General features: G+C 39.7%; 1 non-coding gene across 1 annotated transcript; it reads left to right on the plus strand.

Annotated features, from left to right (window-relative positions):
- Window positions 1-26,598: 26,598 nt before the first annotated feature.
- LOC117889648 lies at window positions 26,599-26,778 on the plus strand. Its single transcript, XR_004648526.1, has one exon. It is a non-coding gene; the product is annotated as a 5.8S ribosomal RNA (ribosomal RNA).
- The last annotated feature ends 82 nt before the right edge of the window (window positions 26,779-26,860 follow it).

The following is a 26,860-nucleotide window of genomic DNA, read 5'->3' on the forward strand; positions in this document are numbered from 1 at the left end:
AATACAAATTTATAATGGTTGATTGATATGGATATGGGAATTTTTCCCATATACATGTATAAAATAACTTCAGCATGATTTTTATGAAGAAACGATAATGTACGATATGATATACTGTACTGTATGGCTTTTCATATGAAATAGGCATTGTATTGATATAAATACAAATTTATAATGGTTCATTGATATGGATATGGGAATATTTCCCATATACATGTATAAAATATCTTCAGCATGATTTGATTATGAAGAAACGATAATGCGATATATGATATACTGTACTGTTTGGCTTTTCATACGAAATAGGCATTGTATTGATATAAATACAAATTTATAATGGGTTGATTGATATGGATATGGGAATTTTTCCCATATACATGTATAAAATAACTTCAGCATGATTTGATTATGAAGAAACGATAATGTACGATATGATATACTGTACTGTTTGGCTTTTCATACGAAATAGGCATTGTATTGATATAAATACAAATTTATAATGGTTGATTGATATGGATATGGGAATTTTTCCCATATACATGTATAATATAACTTCAGCATGATTTGATTATGAAGAAACGATAATGTACGATATGATATACTGTACTGTTTGGCTTTTCATACGAAATAGGCATTGTATTGATATAAATACAAATTTATAATGGTTGATTGATATGGATATGGGAATTTTTCCCATATACATGTATAATATAACTTCAGCATGATTTGATTATGAAGAAACGATAATGTACGATATGATATTCTGTACTGTTTGGTTTTCATATGAAATAGGCATTGTATTGATATAAATACAAATTTATAATGGTTGATTGATATGGATATGGGAATTTTTCCCATATACATGTATAATATAACTTCAGCATGATTTGATTATGAATAAAGCATGATTTGATTATGAAGAAACGATAATGTACGATATGATATACTGTACTGTATGGTGTTTCATGATGAAATAGGCATTGTATTGATATAAATACAAATTTATAATGGTTGATTGATATGGATATGGGAATATTTCCCATGTACATGTATAATATAACTTCAGCATGATTTTATTATGAAGAACGATAATGTACGATATGATATTCTGTATGATCTTTCATATGTTAGCCGTGACCGTGAGGAAAAACCTGTATAAGCACTGGTGTCCGGCTTGATATATATCATATGATGAAAAAATTTAAAATTTGTCTTTACATATAATATGGGGGGAAATACCTAGCTGGCAATGTCTGATACTTTATTTGGTTGGATATGTATATAGTTGTTACTATATATGAATAATATTGAAGTGTTGATGTGTTTCTTGTATTAAAATACGAGAACAAATGCCTGTTAAGGGGCACTCCCTATTGTAGGCACCCGATTTGCGGAAGCCGTGGCAAAAAACCTATATAGGGGGTGGTGTCGTGCTTGGTATATATCATATGATGAAAAATTTAAAATTTTGTCTTTACATATGATATGGGGAAAATACCTAGCTGGCAATGTCTGATACTTTATTTGGTTGGATATGTATATAGTTGTTACTATATATGAATAATATTGAAGTGTATATGTGTTTCTTGTATTAAAATACGAGAACAAATGCCTGTTAAGGGGCACTCCCTATTGTAGGCACCCGATTTGCGGAAGCCGTAAAAAAAAACCTATATAGGGAGTGGTGTCGTGCTTGGTATATATCATATGATGAAAAATTTAAAATTTGTCTTTACATATGATATGGGGAAAAATACCTAGCTGGCAATGTCTGATACTTTATTTGGTTGGATATGTATATAGTTGTTACTATATATGAATAATATTGAAGTGTTGATGTGTTTCTTGTATTAAAATACGAGAACAAATGCCTGTTAAAGGGGCACTCCCTATTGTAGGCACCCGATTTGCGGAAGCCGTGGCAAAAAAAAAACCTCTATAGGGAGTGGTGTCGTGCTTGGTATATATCATATGATGAAAAATTTAAAATTGATCTTTACATTTGATATGGGGAAAATACCTAGCTGGCAATGTCTGATACTTTATTTGGTTGGATATGTATATAGTTGTTACTATATATGAATAATATTGAAGTGTATATGTGTTTCTTGTATTAAAATACGAGAACAAATGCCTGTTAAGGGGCACTCCCTATTGTAGGCACCCGATTTGCGGAAGCCGTGGCAAAAAACCTATATAGGGAGTGGTGTCGTGCTTGGTATATATCATATGATGAAAAAAATTAAAAATTGTCTTTACATATGATATGGGGGAAAATACCTAGCTGGCAATGTCTGATACTTTATTTGGTTGGATATGTATATAGTTGTTACTATATATGAATAATATTGAAGTGTTGATGTGTTTCTTGTATTAAAATACGAGAACAAATGCCTGTTAAGGGGCACTCCCTATTGTAGGCACCCGATTTGCGGAAGCCGTGGCAAAAAAAAACTCTATAGGGGAGTGGTGTCGTGCTTGGTATATATCATATGATGAAAAAAATTAAAATTTGTCTGTACATATGATATGGGGGAAATACCTAGCTGGCAATGTCTGATACTTTATTTGGTTGGATATGTATATAGTTGTTACTATATATGAATAATATTGAAGTGTATATGTGTTTCTTGTATTAAAATACGAGAACAAATGCCTGTTAAGGGGCACTCCCTTTTGTAGGCACCCCGATTTGCGGAAGCCGTGGCAAAAACCTTTATAGGGAGTGGTGTCGTGCTTGGTATATATCATATGATGAAAAATTTAAAATTGATGTCTTTACATATGATATGGGGAAAATACCTAGCTGGCAATGTCTGATACTTTATTTGGTTGGATATGTATATAGTTGTTACTATATATGAATAATATTGAAGTGTATATGTGTTTCTTGTATTAAAATACGAGAACAAATGCCTGTTAAGGGGCACTCCCTTTTGTAGGCACCCGATTTGCGGAAGCCGTGGCAAAAAAAACTTTATATAGGGAGTGGTGTCGTGCTTGGTATATATCATATGATGAAAAAAATTTAAAATTGATCTTTACATATGATATGGGGAAAATACCTAGCTTGATACTTTATTTGGTTGGATATGTATATAGTTGTTACTATATATGAATAATATTGAAGTGTATATGTTTTCTTGTATTAAAATACGAGAACAAATGACTGTTAAGGGCACTCTCAATTGTAAGCACCCGATTTGCGGAAGCCGTGGCAAAAACCTATATAGGGAGTGGTGTCGTGCTTGGTATATACCATATGATGATGAAAAATTTAAAATTGATTTTTTTTTTTTTTGTCGCAACGTTGATATGCAATGACTGCACCATCAAATTGGCCCATGCGACACCAAGCCAAAGCCTGTTACGCGCGGAACCCAGCAGAACGCAGCCCTCCTCCCGCCCAACCGACCGAGGGGCGCTGCCGCATGCCGCGGCGCGATTAACCGAACCGGTCGCGAGCATGCATTGAAAGATAGATGTTAGGCTAATATTCGAGGAAAATTAGAACTAAACACAACTAAACTTGAAGCAACTATAGCTAAGAAGTAAAAAATTATCAAAGTCAAAAAATTAAATTAACTACGGGAGAGGTAGGCTAGTATAAAAAATTTTTTAAAGAGGAAGGGAGTGAGTCGAGGATATAATGTGATAGAGAGAATTATAATCCGAGCATAACACTCTAAAAGGGCTCGTTCCTGCAAGGCATAATTCGATCTACACATTGGAAGGAACAAAGGAATATAGTTTCTAGTGGGTCTAATGGGAATCGTAAAGTTTACGCGGCTCAACAAGTCAGGGCTGTCTACATCCCCTTGATCAAGTTGTGCATACAAATTACACCAAGCATTTTTTTTACGACTAACTAAGGATGGAAGATTTATTAAAAAAGTCTACTACGGTAGGATGGCAGTCTCACAGTTGCATCCCAGTTGAGGCCCCGTAGGGCAAATAAATAATAAGAAGTTTTTCTGTACTGATTCAATACGGTCCTGATGTATGTTGTAATTGAGGGCACCATACACATGAGCCGTATTCTAAAAAATCGGACGAACAAGCGAGATATATAGAGAGTCTTCGTTATATAGGGTCATCAAATTCCTTTGACCACCTCTTTATAAACCCAAACACACCCATGGCTTTATTTTACCATGGTAGAAATGTGTTCAACTCAACTTTAACTTGGGGTCTAGTTTAACACCAAGATCATCAACTAATGTAATTCTCTCAAGAGAACTACTGCAGAGGGTGTAAGGTGCCAGTAAGGGGCTGGAGCGATGAAAAGTCATTACTTTGCACTTCGAGGCATTAAGGTGTAACATATTTGCGCAACACCATGACTTGAAAGCTATTGAGATCAGATTGCAAGCGAGAGTGAAATGAGATGTCCTTATACTGGACACAGAGCTTAACATCATCCGCATACATAAGTATTCGAGAATTTGTTAAGACAGAAGGCAGGTCATTAATAAAGAGTGTGAAAAGTAAAGGGGGGCCTAAATGGCTACCCCTGTGGTACTCAGAAGTAACCATGACATTTAAAGATAAGGAGTTTTTAAACGGACCCTTTGAGACTCTAGAACACAGGTAGTTTAGAAATCCATCTCAACAGATTGGGCGGAAACCCTAGAAGGTCGAGCTTTTTTGTGCAAGAAGAGAGTGGTTTACAGAATCGAATGCCTTACTGAAGTCAGTGTAAATAACATCCGTCTGCAAGTTACCTTGGAATCCTTTAATGACAAAGGAGGTGAACTCTAAAAGATTAGTGGTTGTTGATCGTCGCCGTATAAATCCGTGCTGAGCTGGAGATATAAGTGATTTGCAAAAGATGTTGCTTGCAGATGAGTTAAAATTTTCTCGAACATTTTAGGAATAGCGGATAACTTAGATATACCTCTATAGTTTTGGCGTCAGACTTGCTACCATTCTTATGGAGAGGAATTATAAAGGATTCCTTCCAGATGGGGGAAAGCTAGAAGAATGGATGGAAAGATTGAATAATTTAAGCAAAGGTCCGCACAGAGACTCGGCAGAGTACCTGAGTACACAGCCGGGAACTCCCGTCAGGGCCCGGTGAAAAAACCGGCTTAACTAATTTAAGTTCATGAAGTAAGGAGCCTTCATTTAACATAGGGCAGAAAATGCCATTCGACCTTGGTAAACTATATGGATACATAGTGCCTTGGTAGCTTTCCTGGGAATAGGTGGTTTGGAAAAATTGTGCAAAAAAATCGGCGATTGCCTGATCATTGTTTGCCGACATATTCAAAAATGATAGCATGGATGGATGTGCGGACGTTCTACGCTTACTGTTTACAAAGCTGTAGAACTGTTTAGGGTCCTGTGAAAAACGTATCCTGCATCGAAGATGCTAGGTAGTTCCTATAGCATTGAGCATTAAGAACAGTGAAATTTGACCGAGCTATTAAGTAATTAGAAAGAGAAGACGGAGAACCAACTTCTTGAGATTTTTTTTAATAGTCTTGATTTTACTTTCTTTAGACTGGATAACTCTTTGGTGAACCAAGGAGGTTTCGCAGATCTAGTCGGACATGAGAGTGGGCAATTCACACGTGTCAAAAATTGTGTCAAGTACATTGTAAAAATGTTTGTGCCTTCAATGACGTCAGTGCACGAGTACAGAGCGGACCAATCAAAATCCCTAATTAAGTTATTGAGCTTCGTAAACTCGGCTTTACGAAAAAAGCGGACGCGTTCAGATAGCCTACCCGCACGATCCGATACAGTAGGTCCTTCATCTACCGACACTTCGAAAGTAGGATGATAGCAGTCTTCAGGAATAGTGAGCGGGAGTGCTCGTGTTAACAACGATAAGGTCGGATCCGAGACAAAGCAAGCACAGATCAAGCAATCGACCCAAGGAGTTTTTCACATGGTTGACTTGAGACAGGGATAGGTCTAATAAGCCATCAATAAAAAAATGTCGTGACATGGGCACAAGGTTATTTGACTCGTTAACCGAAGACCAAACAGTACCTGGCAGGTTGAAATCCCCAAGAACTATTAAATGGTCTTTGTCAGATAGCGAGGAAGATACAGTTTTTTTTAAGGCGGACAAGTGCTGCTCGTATATTAATACATCCGAAGTCGGTGGAATATACGAGCAAGTGACATAAATAGACTGGCCGGGAAGAATCAGTCTAACACAGAGGAATTCCAAGTCTTGTGAAACCTGGACTAAAAAAAAGTTCCGACGTGAAGTAAGAGTTTACTGCAATCAGAACGCCTCCTCCACGCCGAGACGAACGATCATTCCTATAAATTGTGTACCCATCTGCCAAAACTTCGAACTAAGAATGTCCGGCTTTAACCAGGTTTCGGCAAACACAATAACATGGGATGAAAATGTGAAACTATCCATAAAAGTGTGCTCTCAGCTTACTACGTAAAGCCGCGAGCATTTTGATAAAGCTACAACGAGGGAAATTAGTTTTTGACTGCGAGGAATTGCAGTGGGAAGAGGTGGGCAGAGCAGAGGAGGAATAAGCAGAAGAGGAAAGAGTAGAGGAGGAAGGACGGCCACTGGCCTCACTACTAGGAAGAGTTATGGGCCCTGCCTATTTTTTTTTCTTTTAGCCTTAGACTCTTTCACAACCAGGTGCTCTGGCCAAAATTTGGATGAGCAAATGGTCTCGAAATGAGTTGGAGACACGCTAATCTTGAAAGAGGATATCTCCCCTGGCATAAGAAAATTAAAACTTCTCCACCTTTAAGCCATCGGTTTTATTTTTTGCTTTGTATAAAAGCTGTTACATCATTAGATGTGAGGTCAGGGGCAAGCCGAGAGACAAAAAACTTGCCGCTTTGGTGGGACTCCACCAGAGGTTTTGGCACCACAGGTCTGATACCTGTGACGGCAATATCCGGTGGTCCGGGGACGTTTATTAACTGGTGGGATCGAAATAGATGGGATGGGCTTTGGAACGGACTCGACAGACACGGACGCTACAGTAAACTGGCTGCATGTTCTCCGAGATGATCGATTCGGTAGCCGAAACTTGATCACCAGCAGCTGTCGTTGCCATTGGAGTGGCAAACGAAATTAGCTGCTGCACTATCGGAGTGGACGGAGACAGTTGATCAGCAGCGAGCGATCGAGGGACAGGCACTTGCAGATCACGAGGAGTGACTTTTTGCGCCTAGGAGACTCATTCAGCAGTTTAAAACCGCTGAACTGAGACTCCATTTATATGAAGCCGATCGTACTATGATGCTTCTTAAAGCCCACGGTCAGCTCCTCATTTAAAGCCCTTTCGCGTCTGCCTCATAAATGTGACCATGTCGTTCTCGACAGACCGACATGCCTCGCAACTGTAATGCAGACCATTACGCTTTGAAATTGCGTCACCCACGAGGCCTGAAAACCCAATACATTTTGCGTGCACTACATTATCGCAGAGCCAGCATGGGATGTTCGGCTGGTCGTGGGTGATCTGCTTCTTTAGAGCCTTAGCGGAACACACAACCACGTATTCCATTATTTCTATTATTTATTTTAAATATAGAAATAAACGATCTCCCCACGTGTGAGACGCTTCTTACGCGTCACAATTTTTTAATACCCGGCACTCAGTACTACATCTGCAACTTAGCGGTTATTTGTCAAATTTTACATTTTTTATGAAGAATATCTGTCATCTACATCAACAACACTACTTTTCACGCCAACACGCTTGTATTTAGCTCGCCACCCTGGTTGATAGACATATGGATATGCAGAGTTTTTGGCAGAGGAAGCGGCATAAGAAGCGGCAGAGGAAGCGGCAGAGGCAGCGGCAGATGAAGAAACAAGTGACGTGTCACGATAACGCCATAAACGAACAGCGAAGCAGAGTGTGAATGCTGCATACGGGGTGGGTTTGGCTACTGCAAATTAATTTCTTCATTGTGGCTATAATAATGATCCAATCGTATCCCAATTTGGTGATCCCATAGATATGGTCATTCCCTACGGAATGGCGTTTTTAGTTTTGAAGATCTTCAAAATTGTAGATTTGGGAGGTTTTCGCCCTTTGTGGAGGCGGAAGGGGCGTGGCTCATTTTTTGAAATACACTTGTAGCCGATATGATAGACTGTACTGTGAGTGTGAGCATACAGAAGTCTGGATGCAAAATTTGGTAAAAATAGCTCTTATATGATCTGATCTCTGAAGTACTAGGCGCTCATCAGACGGACAGACGGACAGACGGACATACGGACAGAGGACAGACAGACAGAAACTACAAATTGATGCTGATCAAGAATATATATATTATGGGGTCGGAAACGTTTCCTTCTGTACGTTATATACAACCGTTATTTGCATTGAAGACAATATACCCTTTTACTCTTCGAGTACCGGGTATAAAAACGAAATAAATAAATGAAATATATAAAAAAGGCTTGTTGAAACAAATAGCAGTGAAACCAGTGTGCCGACAAATGCAAATAAATAAATTTAAAGGGGATCGAAAACAGATGAGCGCAAGATAGATATACAGAAACGCAGCGACAGCTAAAATCGCATGATTTGATTATGAAGAAACGATGAATGCGATATGATATGGGATAACAGTTATTCGAGCTAGAGAGGGGAGGCAGAAGCACAACTTCAAAAGGTCTATATTGATATAAATACAAATTTATAATGGCGTACTTACAAATAATAAAATTTCAAACATGATAATAAATTACAATTTTGATTACAAATAAGAAGGCATGTACTCGCGTATTAGCATATGTAAGAAAAGTGGCAATTATTAGGCAATTATTAGAAGAGTTATTTTTGAAAAAACCCGGTTGTTTATCCGTGATAGAAAGGAAAAATACGGTATAAAACAAAACACGTCTGGTCATATCATATGATGAAAAATTTAAAATTGATATTTATATATGGGGAAAATACCTAGCTGGCAATGTCTGATACTTTATTTGGTTGGATATGTATATAGTTGTTACTATATATGAATAATATTGAAGTGTATATGTGTTTCTTGTATTAAAATACGAGAACAAATGCCTGTTAAAGGGGCACTCTCAATTGTAGGCACCCGATTTGCGGAAGCCGTGGCAAAAACCTATATATGGTGGACAGTTGACTGTCCATGTCCATCATATTATGTGCATTATTTTTGTATAGTATTGCATATGATATTATTATACGTTGTCATTATATATGATAGTGGAAAATATTGTGTGATATTTGTTGCTAAAAATTTGGTAATATAAATTTGTTACTATATATGACAAATTGATCTTAAGATAGTATAATGAAACTTGTCAAATATATAAAGAAACTCCCTATTGTATTTTCACCCGTTTGCATTTTAGTTTCGAATTATTATCGTGAATATCTGGTAATATATCATATGATTTATGATTGTATGATTTGTCTTTCACATATGTACCAGGAATATAATCAAAGAGATTTATATGTCAAATTCAAATATTTGCCAATATATATAAAATGTTATTCTACATGAACTCATGTGAAGTTGGTTTTTGTTTAAAATACGAGAAACAAATGCCGTGTGAGACGCTTCTATTGTAGGTCCCGATTTGCGGAAGCCGTGGCAAAAAAATACATAGCAACTGGTGTCGGTTATTTGTATATATTTATGAAAAATTTCAAATTTGTCTGTCTACATATATATGGGGGAAAATACCTAGCTGGCAATGTCTGATACTTTATTTGGTTGGATATGTATATGGTTGTTACTATATATGAATAATATTGAAGTGTATATGTGTTTCTTGTATTAAAATACGAGAACAAATGCCTGTTAATGGGGCACTCTCAATTGTAAGCACCCGATTTGCGGAAGCCGTGGCAGAAAAAACCTATATATGGTGGACAGTTGATGTCCATTTATATTATGTGCATTATTTTGGTATAGTATTGCATATGATATTATTATACGTTGTCATTATACCCATAGTGGTGTTATTGTGTGATATTTGTTGCTTAAAAAGTTCTTTAATATAAATTGCTTAGCTGCGACAAATTGATCTTAAGATAGTATAATGAAACTTGTCAAGATATATAAAGAGTACATTTTTTCTTTAGTCCATATCAGTTTATATTTCGAATTATTATCGTGAATATCTGAAATGGTATCATACGATTTATGATTGTATGAGAACCATTTCACCAATGTACCAGCATATAATCAAAGAGATTTATATGCAAATTCAAATATTGCCAATATATCAAAATCCATTCTACATGAACTCATGTGCTTGGTTTTATTTAATGTATATCACAAAAAACGCATACGATATTGGATAAATTTTAAATTTGTTGTCAAAATACAATGCCAAAACTCAATTTATTTTGGTTTAGGCGAATATACGTGTGATATTATATTAAGTGCAAACAAAAAGATATTTTTGAACGAAAAAAAATGTATATATTTTATATGGATATATTTAATATGCTGTTGTAAATATTAAACAAATGAGAAAGTTTTTCTCATTAATATATTGTAAAATAAAATTATGTTAAATATATAAAAAAATATAAATATATAGAGAAAATGGCGAATCTGAATGCTATATAAAAATGGCCACATTCGTTTAACAAATTCTCATGAACTGTTGGAAAAAACTATGTATTATTGTACTGTTTTTTTATTCAAAAGTATATCGAGTTGTCAAATATTTACATATGTGTGCATATGCGCATAAAACGAAAACATTATTCTGGTTGATCCTGCCAGTAGTTATATGCTTGTCTCAAAGATTAAGCCATGCATGTCTAAGTACACACGAATTAAAAAGTGAAACCGCAAAAGGCTCATTATATCAGTTATGGTTCCTTAGATCGTTAACAGTTACTTGGATAACTGTGGTAATTCTAGAGCTAATACATGCAATTAAAACACGGACCTTATGGGACGTGTGCTTTTATTAGGCTAAAACCAAGCGATCGCAAGATCGTTACATTGGTTGAACTCTAGATAACATGCAGATCGTATGGTCTTGTACCGACGACAGATCTTTCAAATGTCTGCCCTATCAACTTTTGATGGTAGTATCTAGGACTACCATGGTTGCAACGGGTAACGGGGAATCAGGGTTCGATTCCGGAGAGGAGCCTGAGAAACGGCTACCACATCTAAGGAAGGCAGCAGGCGCGTAAATTACCCACTCCCAGCTCGGGGAGGTAGTGACGAAAAATAACAATACAGGACTCATATCCGAGGCCCTGTAATTGAATGAGTACACTTTAAATCCTTTAACAAGGACCAATTGGAGGGCAAGTCTGGTGCCAGCAGCCGCGGTAATTCCAGCTCAATAGCGTATATTAAAGTTGTTGCGGTTAAAACGTTCGTAGTTGAACTTGTGCTTCATACGGGTAGTGCAACTTACAATTGTGGTTAGTACTATACCTTTATGTATGTAAGCGTATTACCGGTGGAGTTCTTATATATAATTAAGTACTTGTATTTTTTATATATTCCTCCTATTTAAAACCTGCATTAGTGCTCTTCATCGAGTGTTATTGTGGGCCGGTACAATTACTTTGAACAAATTAGAGTGCTTAAAGCAGGCTTCAAATGCCTGAATATTCTGTGCATGGGATAATGAAATAAGACCTCTGTTCTGCTTTCATTGGTTTTCAGATCAAGAGGTAATGATTAATAGAAGCAGTTTGGGGGCATTAGTATTACGACGCGAGAGGTGAAATTCTTGGACCGTCGTAAGACTAACTTAAGCGAAAGCATTTGCCAAAGATGTTTTCATTAATCAAGAACGAAAGTTAGAGGTTCGAAGGCGATCAGATACCGCTTCCGCGATTGGCGTTCCGCACTATTCACGTCCGAGTGTCCACTTATCCATATGTACATATATTCTTATGTACATATTGTCCGATCTCACTAACACTTTCCGTTAGCTATTAGCAATTATCCGCTACACAGCCACAATCCCGGCGTCCGATACGCGGTACCAGCGCTCCGCTGCTTATGCAAATTTCGGAATTACCGAGATTTTAAGCATTCCAGGCACACGTGAAGGGACCCACAGCCAAGAGATTGTCCCCCACATCCGGGATAAATTAATCCAACAAGAGGCACAGCTCAATTCCGCAGCATTTTTTGCATTTTTCCGCGCCAAATTCCAAATTGCCAAAAACTAGAGGTGACAAACCAAAAAGACCTAGTGGTGGCAAAAATAAAAATATCGCTCACGGGCCTCGTATCCACCCGAGTAGTTAATATTTTTTCGCAAATCACCTTGTCCATCGCCCACTACGTCTAAATCCATTCCAGTATCGATATTTAAACATATCGTAGTCTAGTGCGGATACCGATTGTGATTTTTTTGTGCGCCAAAACCGCTGGGAATAAGAAAAATATTATTTTTTCTTGCGTCATATCATCCGATAGTTCTCCCGAACACTTCCGTTTTGCTCAAAAATCGTCCCCATCCACTGCCAATAAGAAAATATCCTTTTTCTTGAGGAATATCGTCCGATAGTTTTTTCGTGCGCTACAGGAAAACAATTCCTTGTTTTCTTTTCTCCCTCTGGTGAGGTTCCATACCTGCCTCATCCGCACATTTCTCATTTGGCGTTCTAGTATGTCAACCGGTGGGAAAGACGATAAGAAGTTTTTGTCGGTGTCTTCGCCTCGTAGTTCAAGGCCATCCAGCTCATCCGTGCCATCAACGCCGATCTCAGATACTCCAAGGGCCTCCACGAGTGCTACTGCGGGGACGACCAATTCGGTGCTGTTTCCTTCGCCGATCACGCAAAAGGTGCTTTCGCCTCAACACTCGAAGTTGGAAATCAGTTCTCGCCCCACACTTGCAATGGCACAGTCGACCGTCACCTCCGCACGGGCCAAGTTTGTGGCAGCCGTCAATAGGCTGACTACCTTGGAAGCACGGCTCACCGCTTCCGGGACCAGCACCCCATCTTCCGCGGTTTCAAAGGTCCGTCGTGACCAGCTCCAGAACATGTGGGCCAAGGTGGATGCTGAGTTTGAGACCTGTTCGGTGGCAATGCTGTGCGAGCCCCCTCAAGTCCAACAGAAAGTTCAGGACATGTATGGCGAATGCTATGAGGGCTACGAGCGGTGCGTAGTGGACCTCATTGCCCAGATTGACCGCCCAGAAGTCCGTCCTCCCGTGCCGCAAGCTTCCCAGGGCGGCTGTCGGCTGCCCCCCTGTGATATTGAAGTTTTCACAGGGGACTCCGTCCGCTGGCCTACGTTCCGGGACTTATTCACTGCGATATATATCAACAATCCCAGGCTATCTCCAGTGGAGAAGCTGTACCACCTCTCCACTAAGACCCGTGGCGATCCGAAAGCCATAGTCGAAAAGTCCCCACTCACCAACGACGGTTTCGAGGCAGCATGGTCAGCCCTCCGTAGCCGATATGAAAATAATCGACTCATGGTGACCACCCAAATAAATATCCTTTTATTGCTGCCTCGTGAGCAGTCGTGCCTTGAAAGACCTTCAGAGCACCATTCAAGGGGTTCTAACCGCCCTGGCTCACTCCAAGGTCTGCACAGACAATTGGGATAGTCTTCTTGTTACTATCTGTGCCTCCAAGCTGCCAAAACTGACCCGGGCTCTGTGGGAGTCGTCAGTAACTGACAAAAAGGTAATGCCTCCATGGACGGAAATGGACTCCTTCCTCACACAGCGATACTTGACGCTAGAGGCCATGGAGAGCGACCCCTTCAGGCTAAGAGCGATCCGCATCCGCCACATTCCAAAGGCAATAAAAATCTGCCACCCTCCGGAAGCCACGCCAACCCGTTAAGGTCTCAAAGCAGTCCTCTTCCGAGGAATTTTCAATCCTTCAATACCCGCGTGAATCCGAAGAAGTTCCTTTGTTCCAAGGAAGATCATCCAATCCGACTCTGCCCGCACTTCATCCAAAAAGTCGTCCACATCCGTACCCAATTCGACAGCTTGTCCAGGCCCAAGCTTACCAGTACATCCCACACAGAATTCAGTTTTATCCGAACCTCAGTCTCATTTCCAGACATATTTTACCTCCGTACTCCGTTCCGTTCCGCAACTCACTAATGCTTCTTCGACTTCGTCATTTCGTCCTAGCCATCCGCATGCATACATGGCGTCTCGGTCGCAAAGTTGTTGAAAGTAGCAGCAGCTAGTTAGCAGCGGGCTGTTGTTAACAGCCGGACTTCGCTCGCGCTCTCACTCCCTACGCTCTCGCCCTCTCCTTCTTTGCTGGCGCTCGCGAGCTGGCGGGCAGCCAGCCGCTAAGCGGTAGTTAGTATTCTACCCACCCCCGTACATTCCGGTACACGCGTCGATACATTACATTCAGTCTTACTTCTACACACCCACATACATACATCCATACACGATCACATACAATCTAACACCCGCGCCGTCCGAGTGCATAATAAACCACTGTATATATCACCTATACTGTGTCGCCTCTTCATTTCGGGACCGAGGACTTATCTGCAGCGAAGGAAGCCGCCCTACTACAAACACCGCCCTAGTTCTAACCATAAACGATGCCAGCTAGCAATTGGGTGTAGCTACTTTTATGGCTCTCTCAGTCGCTTCCCGGGAAACCAAAGCTTTTGGGCTCCGGGGGAAGTATGGTTGCAAAGCTGAAACTTAAAGGAATTGACGGAAGGGCACCACCAGGAGTGGAGCCTGCGGCTTAATTTGACTCAACACGGGAAAACTTACCAGGTCCGAACATAAGTGTGTAAGACAGATTGATAGCTCTTTCTCGAATCTATGGGTGGTGGTGCATGGCCGTTCTTAGTTCGTGGAGGATTTGTCTGGTTAATTCCGATAACGTGTAACGGACACGGGAAGTGTCGTCTCGTCAGCACTCTCTGTCTACTAAAGGTTGGCCGGCTAGGCTCAGGGAAAATGGGGTGGGTGTTGTGCTGCGAAAACGAACTCCGTCACCTAACAAAAATCGTAGACAGATTTACGGGAACTGGGATCGGAATTACAAACCCGGACGGAACTTAAGGTCCACTACCTACTGTGAAGAGCAAGGTGGTTGTGCTCTTCCCTCTTGACCCACCCTCCATGTAGAATAACATAAGAATATGCCATTATGGTTCTACCCAAAACCTTCTGCTGCTGCGCTATGTGCCTTAGGAACCCCTCCCAAAAATCAGATTAGAAATGCATGTTAATCGTTATAATTTTACTTTGACTGGTATGACTTCATGTTGTTTGTAACCCCATTATTTCTACCCTAACCCTTAAACTATTTTTACTGCATGTGTATATATATGTGGGACTAATTTAAGACATAGGAATTCAAGAGAATGATCAAATATGAATAAAAATAATATAATCAAAATATAAAGTAAGAATGAATTAATTAAAGGAAATTAAATGGCATAATTGTAGTGATTGTAGTTAATAATAATTCATTTTATATATGGTTAAGCATGCATGTCTCACTGTGTAGACGCTATTCTCCTGACCCGGAGTGTATGTGTATATATGTGTGTCTACTTACAGACTTTTAAACAGCTGCTGGTGTCGTTGGGCCCAATTTCACGTTTGCAATAAAACTGTTAAAGAAATGTAGAAATATGCAAAATAACAAGAAGCGTTATGAAGAGGTATTTTACCAATACCCTTCCATGGACACAATGAGACCGATGATGCACCTTTTAAAATCTATTCTTAACTAGGCATAAATTTCATTTTTTTTTTTCTTCTATTTCTAAGTTAACGTCTAGGAATATTTAATATTATTAAACAATTTTCTTTTCTATTTTTTTTTTCGATCCATAATTTTTCATTAAATTTTCTTTTCTAGATTTTGTGATTTATTTTTCTTCCCTTAAGTGGCTTTTAGAATGTCGGCATCGAACAATTTTAATAACCTGAGAGAAGGAGAGAATAGGTGACATACGGTCAGGTGGGTCTAGTTAAATGCGCATAGGTGTATGGTCAGCCGCAAGGGCAATGACCGCTGAGCTAATTTTTCCACACCCTACATGTGCAAGCACCAACATTTTCTTTACACAAGGCGCGGTGATATAATATTTCAGATGGTTTTATATTGTCGTTGTTGTTGAGCGGCTTAATTGCGCGTGAGATATATGTATATAAATAAACGGCTCGGTCCCGATCGCCAAGTCCCTCCGTTTCTATGCCTGCAGGCAAGGTCCGGTGGCACCAAGAAGAAGGACTGATGATCGTCATGAAGCGGACCCCCCCTTGAGGGTGGTCAGGCCAGGTCAGCAATTTTCTGCCACACGTGGATCATAACCTATGTATGTACAGTACATACGTGAAATTATGTAATAAGGTCACTTTTTCATTTTCTTTGCGTACCTTATCCAGGGTTTGGTTTTAGTTTTGTTCTTTGCAGCCACAACACTTTTCAAATGGTTTTATTGGGTTTATGTTCCCTTTTATGGTTTTGCAGAATTTTCACCACGTTTTTCTTTTTATATGTTCTGTACGCACATTAATTAAGTCTTCCAACTTTGAATGCACTTTTTGTTCTGTGCAGCATGCACTTAGCCTAACTATTTTACCCCTCCAAAAGCTGGGTATGAGAGAGCTAAGAAGGTTCTCGAAGGGCTAGCCGTAAGCTATGCTTGCGGAGAGAAAAGCTCACATGTGAACGGCGCTCGCACGTGCAATTTCGAAAGAGAGAGCTTTTCAAGATAAAAGCTTCTGATCTTGCATTTGGGCTCTCTATGGAATGCATGTACAGTGGGGAAGGTTCAATATTTTTGCGATAAAATAAGAAGACTGTTCCCAAAAAAAAAAAAAAATCTTAATACAATTTTTGTCCAGACATTCTAAATTTTGTATTTTTGGTCTGCAACCTTCACACCCCCCCGCCAGATTTTATCTTAGGGTTTTGACCCAAGATAAAACTGAAACAAAAACAAGGAAGGGTGCAGACTATTGTTTCTAGCTACCAAATATCCTTAATGTGAAATTTCCCCAGCTCTTTACCGTTCAAGTCTTCCAGTAGATAAATCAGTTGGCCACATTTCTGCTTTACGCGAGCCTTCACTCCAACTGGAGCTAGTTTAGCGTTAACGTTATTGGCCGCGCTACTCAAAGAAAAATTTCTCTTTATAACTTCTTGACCTACCTCAAACGAACGAGGCTTGATCTCAGATCGTAAGTGCGTTGATTTCTCTCGTAAGCTTTTGTCAGGTTTTTCTCGATGTTTGAGCGAATCTTCTGAAATTCGTCAGCTCTTGACAATTTTCCCTCGCCCTCGTTGAGTAATTCGACTTCTCGCAACATTTTGTAATCTTGGCCATGTGAAATCATGTGCTGACCAAAGACCACGAAATAAGGTGCCATACCAACTGATTGGTGTATTGATTTTCTCAACGAACAGTTTATGCTACTAAGGAACACATCCCATTCACGATGGTCAGTACGAACGTACGCTCTGAGCGCGGCATTAATCGATCTGTTAACCCTTTCCGCGGCATTCGACTGTGGTGCATACGCCCCTGTACATAAGTGCTGAACACCGTACTTCAAAAGGAATTTAGAAAAATCACTACTTTTAAACTGCGTACCGTTATCGCTCACTAGCACTTCCGGCACTCCATAACATGAAAATATCTCTTCCCCTCAATAGGTCAATCACTATCTTGGATGTAAATTTCTTGACCGCCTTTAAGAAGGTAAATTTTGAGAAGTGATCCAGGATGATAAATATTCCTATATTGCCCTTTCTGCTTCGAGGAAAGGGACCAATGAAATCAACGTACAACCGTTGAAAGGGACGTTCGCTAACTACTCTAGCGCCCATAGGAGGTTTGAGAGAGCGTGTGGGATGTTTTGTGGTCTGGCATACATCACATGCGGAAATATAATCGCGGACGTCTATTACCATTTTGGCCAGTAAAATCGTTGCCTTATTTGGTCGAGGCATTTGGCAATCCCACAATGTGCAGAGGAAGGTTGGTCATGCGCAGCTTTAATTACGCCCCGTCTCAAGGCTTCGGGAACAAATAATTTCCAAGACTCATCGGCTTGGTCAGAATCCAACACGGAAAACCCTGTACGATAATATATGTAATCGTCGATTACTTGAAAATCTGGGAGTTTGGAGAGTACGACTTTCTCTCTGAGTGATCGATACTCCGGCGACTGAAACGCATCCGACTTTAAATCGATTTCCGGTAACACTTCGCATTCCAAAACCGCTACTTCCGTAACACCTTCGAATGAACGAGACAAAGCATCAGCCACTACATTTTCGCTTCCTTTCCTATGCTCGATTTCGAACGAGTAACCTTGTAATTTTATTGCCCATCTGGCTAATCTACCGCTGAGATCTGACTGGTTCATAAGCCAACGGAGGCTTGCATGATCCGTAACAACTTTGAAGGGATGACCATCGATGTACATGCGGAATTTTTATGGCCAGTACTACCGCCAAGCATTCGAGTTCCGTTACCGTGTAGTTTCGCTGAGCCTTGTTCAGCTTCTTGGACATGTAAGCTATCGGACGCTCGCAACCTGAGTCGTCACATTGGGCTAAAACTGCACCTACCCCATGAAGAGATGCATCGCATTGAACTACAAAAGGCTTATCGTAATTAGGATGAATTAAAAATGGAGCTGAGCATAATTTACACTTGATATCATCAAACGCTGCTTGTGCCTTTTCATTCCATTCATACGACTTTCCACGGAGTAGTTCAGTGAGAGAAAAGATAACAGAAGAGTAGTTGGGAATAAAACGTTGATACCACCCAGTCATTCCTAGAAATCTCCTTAGTTGCTTTTGAGTCTTCGGTATCGGGAATTCATCCACGGCTCGTACTTTCTCTGAATTAACTTGAAGCGTCCCCTCACCCACAAGATACCCAAGGTAGTCCACCCGTTTCAGACAGAACTGACTCTTCTGCACGTTTATTGTCAGTCCGGCCTTGTGTAATTGAAGAGCAACTTCCGATAAATGTAGCAAGTGGTCTTCAAAATTGCTTGAAAGCACCAATAAGTCATCAAGATATACCAACACATGAGATTTGAGTTGATACGGAATTACAATGTCCATCAACCGACTCATCGTGTGTGGCGCGTTTGTCAATCCAAACGGCATTCTTTTAAACTGATAAAGCGGCCTATTTGGTACTGTGAAAAAAGCTGTTTTCGCACGAGATTCTTGGTCTAATCTAATCTGCCAGAAGGCATCCTTAAGGTCTATCTTTGAAATACAGTGAACCGGCGGCAACCTACTTAACAAGCCATCCATGATTGGAATTGATACGCATCTCTGACTGTAACTGCGTTGAGTTTGCGGGCATCTAAACAAAGTCGCACCTTACCAGGTTTGATGTGCAGTGTGACAGGAGATGACCACGGGGAGCTCGGAGCTTCTTCAATTACGTCCATACTCAACATGCGATCGATCTCTGCTCTCTCTCTTTGCTGGAGACAAAGGGTAAAATCTTTGCTTAACTGGCTTGCTGTTAGCCGTATCAATGTGGTGCTCTATTAGGGTTGTTAACCCCACTCCATTCTTTTCGAATGACGGAAACAATTCGATCACGTGCTGTAACTGCTTCTTTTGAGAAATCGACAAGGCTAACTTGAGCAACTCGTGCTCGGATTGAAATGATAATTCGCTTATTGTCCATGATGATGATGGAACGATAGAAATGCCAAATCTTTTCCAAAAGTCCATTCCACATATTATATCCTGTTGGATAGATGAAACTATTAGAAATTCAAAGTCCGAGTGTATTGAATTGTAATTCAGAGGAACTTTAATAAAACCAGCTACCATCTGAGTCTGACCGTCAGCAGTACGAACAACGCCTTTCATTTTTTGTCAGAAGATTCTTCGAGAGAATTATATCGGCTAATTTTCCTCCGATGACGCTTTTATTGGCTCCGCTATCTAATAGCGCAAGGTAGCTCTCACCGAGTATCTCAACTTGAGTAAAAGGACGAATATCGCTCGCTTTGTGAACGACCGAGGAAACAGTGACGTGACGTAGGCTTCTCTTTCGCTTCCAAAATTCGCGCATTCGTTCCGCTGAACGAGACAACACCGCTAAAGGAGGTTTGGGATAAAAAATTTCGGCTCTACGCTTCTGATATTCTCGAAGTCTAACATGGTATGGTCTGAAATGTGGAGGGATTGGTATGTCTGAGGATGATTTGGATATGTCTGGTTTAAGTTCACGTCCGGTAATAAGATGTATATGTTGAGCATCCGAGACTAACGTCGGATGTCGCGTCTTGTTAACCGACGGACATCCTGGGATACGTTTTCCGTAGTCGATTTTACACTTTGCACAGTTGGGCTTGTACGTATCAGGTACACCACAACCATAACAGAAAATACGACGAGGTTTTAGGCATTCCTGGTATTTGTGGCCCTGTTCTTCGCAATTCCAGCATTTACTAATTTCGGAAGATCGGAGTGCATAAACTTCGTCAAGGGAGTCCCCTTCTTTTTCGGAATTATCTTCAGCTTCTTCGTCATGACTTATGGAGTTCACAAACCTCTTGCTATTCACTACTTCGTGTCGCGAAAAGGCTTTGACTTCAGATTTCGAAAGAATTCCTCGTGCTTGTGACACTCCTTGCGTAAGGTTGCCAAATCTGGAGTTTCGATATGAAGCAAGTCGAGCTTCAGTTCCGACTTTAAATTCTCGCGAACCTCTATGGTGACGTCACCATCCTGCATAGGCTCTCGTAAAGAGTCTGCGATAGATAGCATCGCATCTAGAAAATCGTCAAAGCTTTCATTACTACCCTGTTTACGCCTACGCATGGCTGCTTTGATCTCTCGATCCGAACGTTGATCCTGGTATCTCTCTTGCAACCGGCTGCATAACTCATACCAGTCAAGGTTATTCGTGGTCCTATGAACACGCCAGTAAAATGACAAGGCTGAATCAGTAAATAAGAGACTGGCAAACTGCGCCAGTAAGGTAAAGTTTCCATTTAAACAATTATTGGTAAGACAATTCACTCTATAAATAAAATCTTCGATGGGAATATCTTTGGAAGATCCACTGAATTTTATACGCCACTTGGAAATGATATTTGAGATCTTATCAGGATGTTCACTAGGAATGTCTGTGACATTCGCACGAGCACTAGATGGGCGTGGCCTGTAACTATTGTTACGAAGATTACTAGCGCTGCTCATTCGAGGGAAGGATGGAGCAATATCACTCTCCCATTCCAGCTGGGGCTCATCCCCTGAAGTTCCTAGAAACATTTGTCAGGTTCAGATTCCTCAACCCGTTGTTATTTTCTCTGAAATAACTGCGGTCATATTTTGCTGAAATTTAGTCATGGACTCTGAAATAAGTCGTTGGATATTTCCTTCGGAAGAACATTGATTCCGGCACACGTCTAGTCTGGCCAGGTCCTGGTCGTGGGTTAGGTCGTGCACTTGAGGCTTTTGGGGTATTTCGTACCTGTGACCTTGTTTTAGGACGATTTTTCGGAATTGCTCCGGTGTACGAAAAATTCGCCGCGGCAGTTTCCCCACTCTGTAAATTCGATTGAGATTGTGAACGCAACGGTAACGAACACAGCTGCCTACAAATCGGGCATGTCTCATTGGATGTCAACCAATCCGATAAACACGACCTGTGGTATTTGTGTTTGCAATGGGTTTCTACAATGTCGGTGTCCTGGCTAGTATCATTGCATATAGTGCAGTGTACGACTACCTCGCCAAGATTAACATTTATATTGTCAATACTTCGCCTTACCGCCATTGTAACAAATTATGATTAAGGAAAAACGATATAGTCTTTAAGACCCGAAAGATTTTTTTTTGTTTGATTATAAATTCGAAAATATGGGCAATGATTGTGAGGGTCTCCTATCAGGCACCAGCACAGCAGAAGGAATGTCTTCGGTTGTTATAACCTTAAGTCCGTAAGCAGAAAAAAGAAAACAAAATTTAGTTGTTGATCCTTTCGAGAAAAAGAGGAACAGGACCGAATTTTCCAGTCTGAACAAGTCTCAATTAATCCCGAGAGAATAAAGGTCATTCATCTTCGCTACTAGGTATAGAACCAATTTACTCAGAACTATCGTTCCTAGTATCCTGATGAAATGATATAATGAAGTCTACTGTGATCTTCTTCTATGCAATATATCCACTGGTCTGGGTCCGACAATGATCAGATTCCCAGCTGTTCCGAGCTGGATATATAACACAAAAAACTGAACTACTTTAAAATTTGGATCAATATTGGGTTGCGGAAGGGATTGGGAAGGTTATTGGGGAAAACGTGGGGAACCTATAACCATAGAATATATAGTTGGTAGGTACGGCCATTCGGGCCCCACGTTGGTAGATACGGACCATTCGGGCCCCACGTTGGGCGCCATTTATTATGTAACGGACACGGGAAGTGTCGTCTCGTCAGCACTCTCTGTCTACTAAAGGTTGGCCGGCTAGGCTCAGGGAAAATGGGGTGGGTGTTGTGCTGCGAAAACGAACTCCGTCACCTAACAAAATCGTAGACAGATTTACGGGAACTGGGATCGGAATTACAAACCCGGACGGAACTTAAGGTCCACTACCTACTGTGAAGAGCAAGGTGGTTGTGCTCTTCCCTCTTGACCCACCCTCCATGTAGAATAACATAAGAATATGCCATTATGGTTCTACCCAAAACCTTCTGCTGCTGCGCTTATGTGCCTTAGGAACCCTCCCAAAAAATCAGATTAGAAATGCATGTTAATCGTTATAATTTTACTTTGACTGGTATGACTTCATGTTGTTTGTAACCCCCATTATTTCTACCCTAACCCTTAAAACTATTTTTTACTGCATGTGTATATATATGTGGGACTAATTTAAGACATAGGAATTCAAGAGAATGATCAAATATGAATAAAAATAATATAATCAAAATATAAAGTAAGAATGAATTAATTAAAGGAATTAAATGGCATAATTGTAGTGATTGTAGTTAATAATAATTCATTTTATATATGGTTAAGCATGCATGTCTCACTGTGTAGACGCTATTCTCCTGACCCGGAGTGTATGTGTATATATGTGTGTCTACTTACAGACTTTTAAACAGCTGCTGGTGTCGTTGGGCCCAATTTCACGTTTGCAATAAAAACTGTTAAAGAAATGTAGAAATATGCAAAATAACAAGAAGCGTTATGAAGAGGTATTTTACCAATACCCTTCCATGGACACAATGAGACCGATGATGCACCTTTTAAAATCTATTCTTAACTAGGCATAAATTTCATTTTTTTTTTCTTCTTCTATTTCTAAGTTAACGTCTAGGAATATTTAATATTATTAAACAATTTTCTTTTCTATTTTTTTTCGATCCATAATTTTTCATTAAATTTTTCTTTTCTAGATTTTGTGGATTTATTTTTCTTCCCTTAAGTGGCTTTTAGAATGTCGGCATCGAACAATTTTAATAACCTGAGAGAAGGAGAGAATAGGTGACATACGGTCAGGTGGGTCTAGTTAAATGCGCATAGGTGTATGGTCAGCCGCAAGGGCAATGACCGCTGAGCTAATTTTTCCACACCCTACATGTGCAAGCACCAACATTTTCTTTACACAAGGCGCGGTGATATAATATTTCAGATGGTTTTATATTGTCGTTGTTGTTGAGCGGCTTAATTGCGCGTGAGATATATGTATATAAATAAACGGCTCGGTCCCGATCGCCAAGTCCCTCCGTTTCTATGCCTGCAGGCAAGGTCCGGTGGCACCAAGAAGAAGGACTGATGATCGTCATGAAGCGGACCCCCTCCTTGAGGGTGGTCAGGCCAGGTCAGCAATTTTCTGCCACACGTGGATCATAACCTATGTATGTACAGTACATACGTGAAATTATGTAATAAGGTCACTTTTTCATTTTCTTTGCGTACCTTATCCAGGGTTTGGTTTTAGTTTTTGTTCTTTGCAGCCACAACACTTTTCAAATGGTTTTATTGGGTTTATGTTCCCTTTTATGGTTTTGCAGAATTTTCACCACGTTTTTCTTTTTATATGTTCTGTACGCACATTAATTAAGTCTTCCAACTTTGAATGCACTTTTGTTCTGTGCAGCATGCACTTAGCCTAACTATTTTACCCCTCCAAAAGCTGGGTATGAGAGAGCTAAGAAGGTTCTCGAAGGGCTAGCCGTAAGCTATGCTTGCGGAGAGAAAAAGCTCACATGTGAACGGCGCTCGCACGTGCAATTTCGAAAGAGAGAGCTTTTCAAGATAAAAGCTTCTGATCTTGCATTTGGGCTCTCTATGGAATGCATGTACAGTGGGGAAGGTTCAATATTTTTGCGATAAAATAAGAAGACTGTTCCCAAAAAATTCTTAATACAATTTTGTCCAGACATTCTAAATTTTGTATTTTTGGTCTGCAACCTTCACAAACGAACGAGACTCAAATATATTAAATAGATATCTTCAGGATTATGGTGTTGAAGCTTATATAGCCTTCATTCATGGTGGCAGTAAAATGTTTATTGTGTTTGAATGTGTTTATATAAGTGGAGCCGTACCTGTTGGTTTGTCCCATTATAAGGACACTAGCTTCTTAAATGGACAAATTGCGTCTAGCAATAATGAGATTGAGCAATAACAGGTCTGTGATGCCCTTAGATGTCCTGGGCTGCATCGCGCTACAATGAAAGTATCATCGTGTATTTCCTAGACCGAGAGGTCCGGGTAAACCGCTGAACCACTTTCATGCTTGGGATTGTGAACTGAAACTGTTCACATGAACTTGGAATTCCCAGTAAGTGTGAGTCATCAACTCGCATTGATTACGTCCCTGCCCTTTGTACACACCGCCCGTCGCTACTACCGATTGAATTATTTAGTGAGGTCTCCGGACGTGATCACTGTGTAGCTAATATACATATGACTTATAACCAAGTCATATGTATATTAGCTACTACTATATGAGTATATTGACAACATCATTAAAAAATACATATAAGATTTACAACTGAATATATTTATTTTACAATTATGATTTTATAAAATGCGAACGAGACTCAAATATATTAAATAGATATCTTCAGGATTATGGTGTTGAAGCTAATATGGCCTTCATTCATGGTGGCAGTAAAATGTTTATTGTGTTTGCATGTGTTTATATAAGTGGAGCCGTACCTGTTGGTTTGTCCCATTATAAGGACACTAGCTTCTTAAATGGACAAATTGCGTCTAGCAATAATGAGATTGAGCAATAACAGGTCTGTGATGCCCTTAGATGTCCTGGGCTGCACGAGCGCTACAATGAAAGTATCAACGTGTATTTCCTGGACCGAGAGGTCCGGGTAAACCGCTGAACCACTTTCATGCTTGGGATTGTGAACTTGGAATTCCCAGTAAGTGTGAGTCATTAACTCGCATTGATTACGTCCCTGCCCTTTGTACACACCGCCCGTCGCTACTACCGATTGAATTATTTAGTGAGGTCTCCGGACGTGATCACTGTGTAGCTAATATACATATGACTTATAACCAAGTCATATGTATATTAGCTACTACTATATGAGTATATTGACAACATCATTAAAAATACATATAAGATTTACAACTGAATATATTTATTTTACAATTATGATTTTATAAAATGCGAACGAGACTCAAATATATTAAATAGATATCTTCAGGATTATGGTGTTGAAGCTAATATGGCCTTCATTCATGGTGGCAGTAAAATGTTTATTGTGTTTGCATGTGTTTATATAAGTGGAGCCGTACCTGTTGGTTTGTCCCATTATAAGGACACTAGCTTCTTAAATGGACAAATTGCGTCTAGCAATAATGAGATTGAGCAATAACAGGTCTGTGATGCCCTTAGATGTCCTGGGCTGCACGCGCTACAAATGAAAGTATCAACGTGTATTTCCTGGACCGAGAGGTCCGGGTAAACCGCTGAACCACTTTCATGCTTGGGATTGTGAACTTGGAATTCCCAGTAAGTGTGAGTCATTAACTCGCATTGATTACGTCCCTGCCCTTTGTACACACCGCCCGTCGCTACTACCGATTGAATTATTTAGTGAGGTCTCCGGACGTGATCACTGTGTAGCTAATATACATATGACTTATAACCAAGTCATATGTATATTAGCTACTACTATATGAGTATATTGACAACATCATTAGAAAATACATATAAGATTTACAACTGAATATATTTATTTTACAATTATGATTTTATAAAAACATTGTTTGTTTGGTAAATTGGCAATATATTTTTGTTAACGGTGTGTGAAGCATTTAATATTAAAATTACATATTGATGATATATTACAATATATTGATTTATAAAATCTGTGTGCATATGGCCCATAATATGCACGCGTTGCGCATATGTATAGTCCAACAACCTAAAAAGTGCAATGTTGTACCTGTGTTCAGGTTAATTCTTTTATATAAATTGATATTTATCAAACATTGTCAAATTACATATTATTTATATTCATAATATGGGTAAGATATCGTTTATATAAAACTAAGACATTTCGCAACATTCTTTTAGGATAAAAATACAATTTTATTGAAGGAATTGATATATGCCAGTAAAATGGTGTATTTTTAATTTCTTTCAATAAAAACATATCTGACAAATGTAATAACAAACAAATTTTAATCACTCTAAGCGATGGATCACTCGGCTCATGGGTCGATGAAGAACGCAGCAAACTGTGCGTCATCGTGTGAACTGCAGGACACATGAACATCGACATTTTGAACGCATATCGCAGTCCATGCTGTTATGTACTTTTAATTAATTTTATAGTGCTGCTTGGACTACATATGGTTGAGGGTTGTAAGACTATGCTAAATAAGTTGTTTGAAAATTTTACGACATTTTCAAGCATATTGTATATTATTGGATATATGTAACGATTT

This window comes from Drosophila subobscura, chromosome A (genome assembly GCF_008121235.1).
Source record: "Drosophila subobscura isolate 14011-0131.10 chromosome A, UCBerk_Dsub_1.0, whole genome shotgun sequence".
Classification (NCBI taxonomy): Eukaryota; Metazoa; Arthropoda; class Insecta; order Diptera; family Drosophilidae; genus Drosophila; species Drosophila subobscura.